This window comes from Mirounga angustirostris, unplaced genomic scaffold, assembly GCF_029215605.1.
Source record: "Mirounga angustirostris isolate CCGP_5_RB_7025 unplaced genomic scaffold, mMirAng1.0.hap1 SCAF_10, whole genome shotgun sequence".
In the NCBI taxonomy this organism is placed as follows: domain Eukaryota; kingdom Metazoa; phylum Chordata; class Mammalia; order Carnivora; family Phocidae; genus Mirounga; species Mirounga angustirostris.
Window position 1 is genome coordinate 64,322,945 of NW_026991718.1, and position 14,948 is coordinate 64,337,892.

Here is a 14,948-nt window from a genome sequence, read left to right on the forward strand (position 1 = left end):
TGTGCATATAGTTAAATCCCAAAAAGTTCCAGCAACTGTAATGAAACAAATTTTGCACCCTAAACAGCTATGTGTGCTGTAAGGAATCTACTCCTGCTCCCTTGAGTGGAGGTGTAGAACATCATCCAAAATGGGAAACAACTCATGGAGTTCTATTCAGTGTCCTCCCTGGAAACCAGGTCTATCACAATCAAGATCTTTTGTTCAATGGTGATTAGTTAGATTTTACTTGTGAAATATTTTGCAGCAGAGTTCTCCTGTCATACATACATTCACAAATGAGCATGCCATTAAATCATGGTTGACATTTTTACTATCTGGTAAAAAACTTAAATATCTCAGTATTTTGGTAAAAAGTAATTTTTTACCAAAAATTACCAAATTTTTACCCAGTATTAATTATGAAGAGCAGTATGTCTGTTTTTCAGAGTCTGCTGTTGAATCCCTTAAACTATTGTTGAAGAGGCTTCTTAGAGAATTAGTTCAACTCTAATTATTCTCCCAAAATACAGGAGCAATTGAGGTATCTGGCATCAATTTAACTTTACTAAACCCACTAATGAATTTTTTTCTAATCACTGTGTTTCATAATTTGAGGCCTGAAGAGAGATTATTATGTAAGACGGTTTTCTGTCCTTATCCATGCTCTTTCCTGAGCAGTTTGTGATATCAGAAGACACCTCATCTAAAAGAGAAAAGGACATTCTAAAAGAGGTTGTTAAAAGAAACCTCAGAAATCTACCTCTGACAGCTTGACACCCCCTTTCTTGCCTAGCTTGCATTTATTCCCACTCATACATGTGTATGCACACATACACCTACTCAGGTTCATACCTGTATACAGACATATGCACAGACATGTATGAGGAACCATCATTTTTGGTAGGAAAGTAACATGTATCCAAATCAAACCAATCAAAGCTGATAAAGTTTCTAAAATGATTTCATTACTCTCTCATTATTTCTGTAAAATCAACACTGGAAACTGCTTTCTAAATTCATGTGTTTACCTATCACAAGAGAATAGGACACCTTGGACAGCTACTGAATTATTTAATCAACAAGTAATTTTGTTAGTTGGAGTAGAGTAGAGACAGGGTCAACAAAACAGAAGCAAAAGTCTTAGGGGGTGACCTCTAAAGCCCTGTTGTCTTACACTTCTACAGCACCCTGGTTATTTCTTTACTAATCCTTCTTAGAGATTTACTTGGATTCTATCCTGACCCACCTCTGTATTCTACAATGAGAAACGGAATTTTTAACAAAATAAACTTTTTAGGTAGACCCTCGTAGAATGGATTTAAAAATAGCTTATTTGGGCCTGACACTAAATCCCCATGCTCTTTCATTCTTCAGACTTTGGTAAATTATATAGTCTGGAGGTAGCCCAGAATAAAAGTCCACTCAACAAGCAAGGCAGAAAATTCCAGTCACTCATGGTTAATTAAACTTCCCAGTAAAAGCTGTGGGTCCTTTTTGTAAAAATAGTTCATGACCTGGCATATCAAAAGTACCCTAATCCAGGGAGGTAGCCAGAGGGGGAAAGAAAATCCTCCCACACAAGCTGGTAAAGATACAGGGCTTTGTTCTGCACTTCAATTGCATGACCTTCCTTCTTTAGTGGTTGAAAAATAAATAAATAAATAAGCTAATGATAAAAAAAAAAAGAAGCTAAATGAAAGAAGGAAACTTAATCATGGTGCAATTTAAGCAGCTAATGATAGTTCTGAAATACCAGGAAAAATTATTTGGTGAATAGCTCATTCAAAAAAAAAATGTTAAATAACAAAACCATTGTAAATTAGAATTCAACTCTAAGTAAACTAAAAAATCTTCTCATTGATTTTTCAATTTAAGCGGAAAAATGGATTGTGTAAGCATGCCAGAGCCATAGTTTTCAATAAACCAAGCTGTCACAGATGGTTAATACCCCAAATAGACCATCAGAATATCACTCTATTAGAAGATCTTGGGCTTGTAAAAACCCAGCCACACACAGTATTAGGGTTCTGATAGAAAGTTTTAAAGAATTGTTGGAAAATCTGGTTATAATATCAAAGTCAGGAGTAGGCAGAATTACACATTACGAAAAGTGTTACAGAGAGTCATAACATGGTTTTTCTTGGTAAAATACAGTTTCTGGTCTCATATTAAGGGAACAGTTTATAGTGACAAGAAAAAATAAGGAAGACCTCAACAAGGAAGATTGCATGAATTATTTGATTAAATATGAGTAGTGTTTTGAATTTTCTCAAGAGCTTAAAAAAATCAAATAAAGGTCCTGAGAAGAGGGTAAAACTACCTGCAAGTTACTCAGTGTAGTTCTCAGGTTAGGAAAAGAAAAATCAATGCAGATTCAAGTTCAGACCATGTCTTTGCACTGAATTTGGAGAGCTACATTTACAAATTGTTCTAAAAAATGACACATCACTGGTATGTCAATTCTACTCAGCAGAAAGAAAACACCACTTTCCCTTAAAGGAGAAGAAATAATTTCTCTTCGCTGTGACAGTTAAGTGAACCTCTTATCCACAAAGTTCACAACTGAGTAACTGCAGTTGCTGAAAATTCATGACTTAAGTGTTGCTTGCTCATTGACTGATTGTAAATATGTATACCAAATATTATTAGGATGAAATGGTGAAGCCTATTATGGGACTTCCCTGGCTCCTCTGCTGAGAGACTCAAGTAACAGTGACACTCTCCCCCCAACACTACCTGCCATCACCACATACCACTCGGTATGAAAATCAGTCATCTAGGGAAAAAGCAAAAAAAAAAAATGCAGTGAACACCTGTTAGGGTAGAGGCCAGGACCATATTCACACATTTGTGGAGAAAAAAAGCAAGATAGGGCAAACAGCTGAGCCATAACCTTCTCTTCCAGGAATCTCCTCTTACCCTGGGAGTCAGGAGCAGCTGTAAGAAGAATGAGGGTCAGGGCGCCTGGGTGGCTCAGTCCGTTAAGTGACTGCCTTCGGCTCAGGTCATGATCCTGGAGTCCCGGGATCGAGTCCCGCGTCGGGCTCCCTGCTCGGCAGGGAGTCTGCTTCTCCCTCTGACCCTCCCCCCTCTCATGTACTCTCTCTCATTCTCTCTCTCTCAAATAAATAAATAAATCTTTAAAAAAAATAAAATAAAAAAAATAAAAAAATAAAAGAAGAATGAGGGTCAGAAAAAAAGAGATGTAGAATGGAACTGAAAGAGAGAGAAAAGGAGAGCAAGATAGGAGCTTTAAGGACAATGAGCAAGTGTAGACTACACTAATCGAAAATAGGTTCTACTGAAGTATCTCATAAAATGGTATTACAATTACCAATTTTCCACTTATGTTCATACATACAAATGGATATTTTCCTCAAAAAAAAATGATGAAGAAAAGGAAGGGTGACTGAATAAATCAGTTTTACTGTTTTTATAAAATTGGCTAATGGAGTCTTTAAATTTGCAATTCAATTGTCTAATATGTTTTTTAGAATCTTCTATATATTATATGTGATAGACCAGTGCTTCTCAAATTTTATTGCAAAACGAATTACCTGGGGATCCTATTAAAATGAAGATTCTCATTCAGTAGGCCTGGGATGAGACTTGAGATTTCACATTTCTACAAAGCCCCTAGATTTTGTGGATATATACAGAGCCTGTCTTCCAATAGTTGAAAGTTTGTGCTTCCCACCAAGAAGCTGATATGTCTAGTAATTCTTCATCCTCTATTTTCTGCCTTTAGCAAAATGTGTTATAATCTGGATAATTTGCTGTGGTGAGGTTTTATTTGTTCATTTGTTTTTTCAAAAAGATATTTTTCTCCTCTGGTTAGTACTCAGTTTCTCCCATGTAAATTCCATTGTTACAGCTACAGCTGTAATAAATACATAGATATTTCCTTTGCTTACTAATTAATAGAATTATCTCCTGTAGTGGAATGTTTTTATGGTTGAATGCTCAGGAGGATCCCAGAAAGTAGTCTTTGGCAGCAAAGAGTGGCAAAACCCCCGGGAAACTCAGCAAGAGACAAAAGTTCCCATCTGGGTCTTCTCCTAAGTGATTCTGACTGTATTAAGCCAGTTAGCCTCTCTGGGCATCAGTTTTCTCAGCTGTTAAAATGAAGAAGTTGTCCTTCCCAGCTCTTATTCAAAACAATTGTAAAAGAATAAGAGAGAAATTAAGAGAGAGGTAAAGTAAAGAGAGTGAACTTTGCCTAGATTATAAAGTTTCCAAGTGTGGTAGCCATATGGCTCTTGATTGATACATGCCTGGCCTTTAAACTGCTTATATTGATAGGAGTTCTTCTTTGCCTTTCATATGGTATTTTGTCAGGGAAACATACCAGAACAAGTTAAAATGTGCCCTGGGAAGAATGCAGGTGCATTCTGTGATTATAATAACATTAATGACTCAGAAACAAAAAAACAGACAGTTCTAATGACGTGAAGCTTTATTGACAAAACAGTTCACACCTAGTATGGTTGTTTGTTAAGTCTGGACCAAATCACTGAAGCTTTAAAGCTAGATCACTGCAGTCTTTTCCCCAGGCACTGACACGGGTAATTATTGTGGTTCATGTCATAGCCCAGGACTCCATTTCAATCCTAGCAGAGAAAGGAGTTATTTTTATTTTGGTGCACTTTTTTGCATGTATTAATATAAGCTGCTTTAATATGAAAGGTGCCAATACTAAATGTTAAAGGCTCTGTATTATTTTCTTGATTCTGAATTAAGATTTCCTGCCTTCCTAAGTACCTTTCAGCAAAGAACAATCTGTTTAAGTTCTATAAGTCTGTTCATTTCACATTTTGGGATATTTTCAGCCTCAGACTCAAACCAGGTTTACAACCAAAGTAACCAGTCTTTCCTGAGTGTATGCGTTATTATACATCACACAGAAACCATAAGGAAGTCTACACACTAGTTATCTGTTGCCACATAACAAATTACCCTAAAACTTAGCGGCTTAAAACAACAAACCCTTATTATCTCACATTTTTTCTGGGTCAGGAATTGAGATGTGGCTTAGCTGGGTCCTCTGGCCTTGGGTCTTTCACAAGACTGAAGTCATCTCTAGGCTTCACTGGGTAAGATCCACTTCCTAGCTCCCTCACTAGTGGTTGTTGGCAGGATTTACTTCCTGCCTCTGTTGGTCATGAGTTCGTCCTCCTTCAACTCCTTGCCACATACACCTCTCCATAGGCCATCTCACAATATGGTACTTCATCAGAGTAAGCAAGTGAGGGGGCAAGAGAGAGAGAATGCTACTAAGACTGAAGTCACAGTCTTTTGTGACATAATCATGGAAACGACAACCCATCACTTTTGCCATATTCTGTTCATTAGAAACAAGTCACAAGATCCAGTCCACATTCAATGGTATGAATGCCAGGAGTCTGGAATCATGTGGGAGCCATGCCTACCACAATCTATAATGAAAATTCCCCTCCATTGATTCCAAACCAAACCTTTAGAGTAAAATCTAGAATTTTGAATGGTTTCAAAAAGCAAAATATGAGTTAAAAAGCAAAATGCACCCACCTCCCCAGCAGTGCAGGAGACTGGATGACTCATTCAGATACACAGCCTGATGGGTGTGGTTGAAATAGGCAGAGTACTGTCTGTAAGAAGAACCTCGCTCTTCTGACAGTTCATTCTGAATGAATGTACCCTTCTCTCCTTCATGGACTTGGAACTTCTAAAATGCTACCAATCCTCTCCAAAACCACGCCTAAATAATTGTGACTATATCCTTTGATTCTGAAACTTTGTATTTAAAAACCCCTTTAATCTACTCTATAAATAAATATCCATGAAACAAAAACTTTATGAGCAAACAGAACTACCTTTATTCTTGCAGATCAGCATATACCTACATGCCTGTTACATAAAATAAATTTAATAAGCATTCCTCTTGCTCTCCATGTTAACTTTCATCCTAGACATCTGTGATATTTATGTGTTTGCTAGGGAATCATGGAAAATGTTCTCCATCTCTCCCATAGAAACCTCTGTTCTGTTTTGGTCTCATTTTTCTTCCTTCAGCCTAGTTAAAAGCCTGTGCCTAGAACTGTCATTTTTATGTTTACACTTGTTTACATCTTTTCTTTTGCCTCAAAAGTCTACTAAGAGACATGTACTGAGCATAACCTAAGATTACAATAAATAGGTTATGTAAGACTTAAAAATTCAGAAGCCATAAAATCCAACATGTATTTTCTTGGGATTCTAAGGAGTAGATATGTTGATTAGGAGGCAGGATAGTGGCTTGTTTTTCAACAAGAAGACAATAACAGAGGGAAAGAAAAAAGAGAAAAGATATATGAGTAAAAACAGAAAAATCAGTGAAGATGGAAACCAAAAAATTGAACAACGTATAGGAGAACCTATAAAATCAAATGGCGGCAGGTAGGGAAAGCCACCAGCCACATCCAATCTCTCCTAAAAGAATATTCTAGTAGCTAAATTGTAAATTAACCAGATGGAAAGAATAGATAAAAGGCTAATGCAGCTATTAAAAGGAGTAAAATCCAAAGGAAGTGTTTTTTTTTCTTAAAATGGAAAGGTACCAAATGTTGTTAAATTGCCTTTTAAAGTGCATGATACAGCTCTGAGTGGAATGTAGTACAGTTTCTCTTTGGTTCACTCTCCCCAGAATTAGTTCCCAGATTTGCCCAGGTGTCTCTGATACCAATAATAAAAACCTCTGTGGGCCTGTTGAGTAGGCTAGGATAAATGGGTGCTTCAGCTTCCAGGTAGAGGCCAGCCTCTGGCCTCAGGCCTGGAGCATCCTGGGGAGGTGGGTCTGGCCCACGGAACAGGCAGTGAGAGCTGGGGAAGCCTTCAAGGGGGCTGCTAGTCAGATCTGGTTCCCCTTACCATGAAGTCCAGAGAGGGAAAAAAAAAGTATTACGCTCATAAAATTTCTTCATATTCAACCATCCATTTGCTAATACATTCTCTTGACATAAGTAGTCCCACTAAATTCCTCTTTCCTCATCACTAACTCTAAAATGACAGCTTAAGGATTATCCTTTCTGCCATTTACCGTGAAACACAGCTCCAAACCAGTTTGTTGTAGGTTTCTGAGCTTAACCACATAGCTCACACTGAGTGGATAATCAATCATTCTATGACTAAATCCATCTGGAACAAATTTGAAGATGTGGCCATGTAGGGTTTTTTTGTTTTGTTTTGTTTTGTTTTTTTGGAAAAAAAAAATTAAACTGAAACCAGAGTTGATCTCTTTTTTCAAAGGTTTAAAAGAAAAAAATATTATAAAACTCAGCAATGACTTCCCCCACTGCCAGAACTCATGCATGCTCTCTGAGTAAGATTGGTTCTGTCCTGCCCCATTTTGCATTTCATTTAATTTTTCAGTGAGATGATCCTTGAATGCTTTGGAGGAGAGTCCCCTTCCCAGAGAATGAGGTCATGATCCCTCCTTGGGTAGAAGGAAAGGGGGACATTGTGTGGCCAGGTTGTCACCATAACTTCATGCTGATCTTAAATTCCCAAACGTGCAGGACTCAAATGAGGGATTATGGAACTAAAAAGCCTATTGCTGGCCATTCTTGCTAGATCCACTACTTTTTGCCCTGTAAGCATTAAAAGATCATTTAAATATCATGAGCCTTGGCTTTAAAGAACTGCACCTTTCCCTCACCAGACCCCAAATTGTTCATGTAAATTTAGGATGTATTTTCTCATGTATACTCTGATATCTACATGATTCATGCATTCATTTGTTCAATTTTAGTCATTTATTCATCAATTCATGCATCTATATATTCAGCTAATATGTATCCAAACTGTACTAGATGCCTAGACATAGCACCTTTCTTGCAAGGACTTTTCAGGCTATCTGAAGTGGTAAGGTAAGGTCGGATTTTAAAAAAATTAAATGATACAAATAATTCAGCTTAACAATTCAAGTCAACAAAACTTTAGTCAAGAGCCTCAGTCCCCATGGAGTCAATCATAAAAGCAGTGGTGGGAGTGCAGAGGAGGGATTGCTTGCTACAATCATGGGCCATAACGGGTTTTTCCAGAGGCAGTGGATGTAATCTGGGTCATGAAGGATGAACTGGATATAAATAATCCTGAGAAGAGAAAAGGCAGGCTTTGCTGGGTAGATGCCCTATATGCAGAATAATGGTGACAATATCCTGTCGCTGTTTGGAGTGAGGGAAAGGGGGGCTATTGTGGGGACCACAGGAAACAAGATAAGAAAAGTCATTGGAGGACAGTTTGTAGGAATCCTGAATTCTTGGTTAAGCCATTTAGATTTAGTCATGTCATAACTTGTGAAAGATTTTGAGCAAAGAGTGACATAATGAAAACGCTACCTCCAAACAGTTGTAGGATGAGAGGGAAAAATAAGTATACACATATGGTTAAACGTGTTAAATCATCTTAATAGGACTGGGATGGGAGATGGGGGCAGATCTGACTTCTTGTAAAGTGAATGAGTTCCTCAAAAAAAGTTACATTAATTTTCATGTACTGTACATACAATACAATGCTAATAAGCATAAAAAAATTTTGATCCACAAGGACTATTTTCAGGATCATAATAATTTGTTTAAAATCATTTCTAACAGACACATTCATTATTTTTGCAAATAAGTGATGAGTCAAATCCTGACTCAAAGACGATTCTAAACAAGTTCCACTCTAAGTAGGATAAACGGTTTATAATATTGTTTAGCAATATATTTATTCATAGGTATTATAAAGGTAAACATCAAATAGTAAATTAATAATATTTTGGTGTAGTTTCAGCTCCTATGCCCCATGAAATAACCAATTCGGAGCTAAACAAGCCCTTATATGATCTTCTGAACAGTCAGCATTTCTGCCTTGTGCTCACATCCATTAAACTGTAGAATGTTCATTAGTCATAATATATGGCTGAAGGAATACAGAGTAAGTTTCTAACCATAAATTACATCTGAGGATAGACCTTTAACAGGAGGTGCTCTTATTTCTAATATGGTTAAGGCTGTGATGCTGCAAAATGCAATGAACGTAACCTAAGCAGAGTCATGCCCTGATTATAACAAGGTTTTTTGCAATTACAGGAAATTATGGCAAGAGGTAACTACCCATAGGCTCACTCTCCCCAATAAGTCCCCTACCATCCATTTTGCATATAAGCATGAATGAAGGAATAATCTGGTTATAAATAGAGGAGAGCAAAAAGTTCTCCCAGTACGGGGCACCTGGGTGGCTCAGTTGGTTAAGCAACTGCCTTCGGCTCAGGTCATGATTCTGGAGTCCCGGGATCGAGTCCCACATCGGGCTCCCTGCTCAGCGGGGGTCTGCTTCTCCCTCTAACCTTTCCCCTCTCATGCTCTCTGTCTCCCATTCTCTCTCTCAGATAAATAAATAAAATCTTAAAAAAAAAAAAAGTTCTCCCAGTATGGCTAGGGGAAATGTATTTCCTAGTTAACAGTTACCTTAATTAAAAATGAGAATTTAGGGTTGCCTGGGTGGCTCAGTTGGTTGGGCGGCTGCCTTCGGCTCAGGTCATGATCCTGGAGTCCCTGGATCGAGTCCCGCATTGGGCTCCCTGCTCGGCAGGGAGTCTGCTTCTCCCTCTGACCCTCCCCCCTCTCATGTGCTCTCTCTCATTCTCTCTCTCTCAAATAAATAAATAAAATCTTTAAAAAAAATGAGAATTTAAATGGAGTACAAAAAGGGGAGGAGAGGTTTGGAAGGGCTGTTTGGGAGTGGGGGTAAGGCTGGACTGCTAAGCTGATAAAGCAAGAACTTAAAAACATAAGAATATATAGTTTATGAAATAATCCAAAAGAATTTTAACTGGATTTAGATCTCACTTCACTAAGTCGTGATACTATGTGTGTGTGTGTGTTTGTCTATGCGTTTAAGACTTACGCAACAGCTAGAATTTTGCAAAGGTAAAACAACTGTTCTGTTTATTGATCTATTTAAGTTTCAATTCTAAAACACTTCATAGGCAATAGTCATACCTGTACTTCTCCTTAAAAGTGGGGTCTTCTAGAGATGATGTGTTAGTTGCCTAGATTTACTTTATTCTTTTATACTGGATTTGGGAATAAGATGGGGAAAGAAAATTTTAACATTTGCTTTGTTAATTACAGTTTGGGAGATGGCACAAGACCACTAAATATCATATAACTGTAAGATTATTCAAGAAGCCTTGAGTTGAGTAACTATTGTGTGCAAAGCACAGTAGGTGCTGAGAATACAAAGATAAAAAAGCTTATAATGCCCGCCCTCAAAAGCTCACAGTCTAAGAGAGAGTGGACATTAGTTACAATGTGGCATTTTGAGTCTCATTTTAAAGACTTCCTAGAGAAGGTGACACCAGTCTTTAGTCTAAGGAAGTTGTGGGAATTAGCCTTTAACAAATTGGGGGAAGGGAAGGACGGAAGGAGAATGTTCCATGCAGAGAGAACAGCACTTGCTAAGGTCCTGAGTAAAAGACAGAAGGGAACAAGTGTTCTGTATGATTCAGTGTGTAGTACATGATGGTAAGCAAGGATCAAATCATGAAGGGCCTTGCACATCACGTTAAAAAGTATGAATTTCATCACTGGAAAGTGACATAATGAGTTTTCATCTGCACCAAGTGAAAGATGTCCTATATAAATATGAAACTTCTGCAAATCCAAATGAAGTCCACTCTCTTTGCTCACAGAGGAGGGAAACACATCATTTACTTTCAAAACATTTCTGAATCCTAACTTTGTTAGCCCAATTAGATAGTTTCATTGTAAGTAATTAGGATAGGTTTTATTTTCCACTTATAACTGCAAATTAATAGAGGCAATTAATTAATAAAGGCAAATTAAGTATGAATTTCATTCTAAAAATAGCACAGCTCACATTTTTAACCAAATAAAGTGCATTGAGGAAAATATCTTAGCTCAAAGAAAAGTTTAAAACATCAGCATTAAAAATCCACTCGGCATTTAGTGCATTGTTCTAGGCTATTATGATTTTATCCACCCAGAATATAAGTGTAATTCTTAAAAGATTTTTACTACTTGGGGTTTGTTCCATCTTAAAGCTCGTACTAAAACTTATTGGAAGACTAATTTGAAAGTAAAATTTCACTCTGCCTTTGCAGAAGCTACAAGATGTTCTACACACTCACCTTATTTGGCATAGCATTCCTTAGTCTTGTTAAAAAAAAAAAAAAACCATAATAACAATTATATAAATACTATGGAAGCATTGAATGTTACTTATTATGTTTTGCCATGTTGTAAATAACGGTGCCAGAATTTATGCATCATATCCAATGAAGAGCTCAGTTGGTACCTTCAACAAATTGGGGCCATAAAATTTATATAGGCCATTGATGTGTACCTAGGGTTATTCAGCAGCTGGTTTCCTAATGAAGAATGCCAGAAATCAGTAGTTGGAGCAAAACTTGTTTAGGACCCTGAACCAGATAAGGTGCCAGGGGCACACCTTTACCCTTAAGATGGCTCTAGTTAAGGAGGTGGTTGGGAGCAGCTAGCTATTCAAGACCTATCCAAGGCAGTTGACTTTCTAGAGGTAACAAATTTGCTGCTACTGTTCTTTCTTAACAAGGATACAGCTGTCACAAAGTCAGCTGGACAAGCTGCTTTCTGTAGTGATCTTACATTAACCAAAGAAACCTGGGGAAAGAAGCATAAAGAAGGTGGGCCTGAGCTGAACCTTGAAAGGGAATCTATCCTGTTAAAGTAGAGAAGCTGGGGAGAGGCTCACGGGCAAAATCAGACAGGTGGAAACAGGTGTCTTACACATGGCAATACGTAGCCTGACTGATGTGGAGGATTATGTAACAATGCATCGAAAAGGGGCACCTGGACTGTGCAATCGGCTGAGCAACAGACTCTTGGTTTCCGCTCAGGTCTTGATCACGGTGATCACAGGTCAAGGGATAAAGCCCCGCATCAGGCTCCGTGCTCAGAGTGGATTCTGCTATGGATTCTCTGCCTCTGCCCCTTCCCCCACATGAACTCACTCTCTCTCTCTCTCAAATAAATAAATAAAATCTTAAAACCTTCCAAAAATTGGAATCTAAGGAAAAGACTAGTTTTTGTATTAAACCACCTGTTATGTTGCAGTGAGGCTCAAACTAATCATATAGGACCTTCTGCATTTTATGAACATTTGTGTGAGTAGCGATGAGACTAGCTGCAGGTGTTGGAGTTCTGGGGGCCTGGACAGCAGTCCACCTTCACTGAGAAGATAAAGATGGCAGGGGCACCTTGCTGAGCTGCCAGAGGGTGCACTGGAGGGTCACAGCACTGGGCCATAGCACTCACAAACCACTGCTGAAGTAGCAGCACCCAAGACCTACAAACCAGTGGGAGACGTCCTAACACTACTTCGGAGGTAACGGCAGTCAGAGCTCTCAAGTTAGAAGAATGGTCTGTCTGATCGGGGTGAAATTGAGAAAGGGCAAATGTAAAATTGAACATTTAAATAGGAAGAAGGAGTCAGAAATGCAGGATAGGGAAAGATAGAATAAATAAAAAGATGACAGAGGGAAGTCAGCCTAGCCACCTGCTGGTTTGTCACACTGTCACCATAGGCATAGGGTTTTTCTTCATGCTTTAAATTCTTTCACTATTTTTGTTGATTTTCTCTGTTAAACCCTTAATATGGAAACAAGAGTCTGTCATATCCACATACATAATTTGCCTGTAACTATGATGAAATCATTGGGAAGAGGTCATTTAGTGTTTGAAGAAAACCAAAATTAATATACCTAAAGAATATTTTTTAATATGCCATGGTTTTGCCATATTACTAGCATAGCATTTACAAAACAAAAACTTTTGGCTCCAAATCAAACTCTCCTGTATGATATGATTAAATGGGTGCTTCAACAACCACAAGTGATTATGTAGATCACCATGATGTTTTGTGGAGACTCCCGCTCATTTGAAAAGTCAGACATCGATGTTTTCATCTTACGTATTCATCCTTATGAATAAACAACCAGAAATACTTGCCCTAACTTTACATGTGGTTATTTCCACTACATTTGAAAATACTCCCCATCTGTTCTTTAGTTCTTATTATAATTTCATCACTGCCTTGAAAGATGATGACCATAATGTCCTTAACATAGCCATTATAATAAAAATTGCTGCTGAAATTTATCTCTTCATAGCTTTTTCATAGTTGGAACTTGTTCACACAAAAGTTCTTTCTCAGAGTTACATATAGATTCTAATTAGAGCTCCAATTAAAGCTATGTTTGCTAAGTAGTCTTTATAAACGTTAACACTCCATTGCCATGAAGGGGGTCCTACAGCCATTAACTGTTCTTTCATATCACAAAATATTATGAAATGCAAAAGATGCTAGATTTTTTTTGCTTTCCCATATCTCTTTTGTTTGAATGTTTGCAATTTCCCTAATAAGAAATAGCTTTTTTTTTTAAGATTTTATTTATTTATTTAATTGACAGAGAGAGAGAGAGAGAGACAGCATGAGAGGGAACACAAGCAGGGTGAGTGGGAGAGGGAGAAGCAGGCTTTCGGCCGAGCAGGGAGCCCGACGCGGGGCTCGATCCCAGAACCCTGGGATCATGACCTGAGCTGAAGACAGTCGCTTAACCAACTGAGCCACCGAGGCGCCCTTCCCTAATAAGAAATAGCTTTAAGAAAGAAAGGCTGATTTCGCCTATTCTCCTATCTGTTCACCTGGAATATGCCAAAGGAAAGGAAGTCATTCAAAGCTATGAAGTTCATCCCGATTGGATTTCAGTCATAACAGACCACATTCAAAATATGACACTGTGCAAGGAAGCAAAGATAGGATATATAATTATATACAAGTGCATAACAAATTATATTAAAAGCCCTAACTTTCTGCAGTTTTTTGCTTCCTTTGGTCTGTAGACAACAATAGTACCAACCTGATGTACTCCGACTTACAGCCATTTCACCATGTTAAGTACAATTTATTGAGCACGTAGTGTCAACCAGTTTGAGGGGTATGTTATTTCAGTTAGTACTCACAATAACATTATGAAATGGATATTATCTCTACTTGACAGACTTTGTCAGTGAAACTTGGAAAGGCTAAAGAACTTGCCCTGAACACATACCTAAAATGTGGTGTTGCTTGGATTGAAACTGAGATCTCTTTGATGCTAAAACCTGTGATCTTACCTACTCTTCTGTCTCAATTATAGTTCATATCATTCTGTCAGTGAGTTGCATAAAAAAAAATTCATTCTGTGGTTCTCAGACTTTCTAAAAGGATTGACAAGTCCTCCCATCAACTCTAATTCTTGGTATAATAAACTCTTGGTGTAATAAGGTTAGAAAAAAGCTAGCACAAGCAACTAAAGAAATGATCTCAAATAAAATAATTTAAAATTTAAAAATCGTGTGCAGTGAGAAAATAGTGTGATCGTTGTAGTTCTGAAAGAGATCCCTACACCTCTCTGGCAGCCTCACATTCATCCACATTAACCACATACATGCCTGAAGCCAAAGATTTTCATTTAAAGGTTTCCATAAACAAATTATTACATTTCTAAGGAAAAATAATTCCAGGCTAATTTTAAAATTAACAATATGAATTGCTCAATTTTTCCATTTTCTTCCAGAATGAAAACTTGGAATATGATAGACTCTATGGATGTGCTCCATGCAGTAACCATTTTAAGTATATATATACTTATAGGCACCCTACATATATGTGTGTGTGTGTATCAGATCTAAGAACATAGTCTTTTTTTTCGTCTGTGTTTATGCATGCCAAGAAATTCCCTTAAAGACTGACTTAGTTTGGCGTCTACCTTTAACATATCAACTGTGTAACTGGCAGAGGTCCATATCCCTTTGTACTCTACAGACATAGAAACCGTGTACGGGGTGTGTTTCCCCATGAGATTTTTTTCAGAGTTTATGCTGCCAAACAGGCTTTAAGCAACTCTAAATTCCTGAAAGTAT

At 37.7% G+C, this 14,948-nt stretch overlaps 1 protein-coding gene across 3 annotated transcripts in view; it reads left to right on the plus strand.

The window, feature by feature from the left end:
* The window catches only part of EFEMP1 (EGF containing fibulin extracellular matrix protein 1), a 59,048-nt gene that overhangs the window by 16,045 nt on the left and 28,055 nt on the right, over positions 1-14,948 (plus strand). The gene's annotated exons all lie outside the window — the stretch shown is intronic.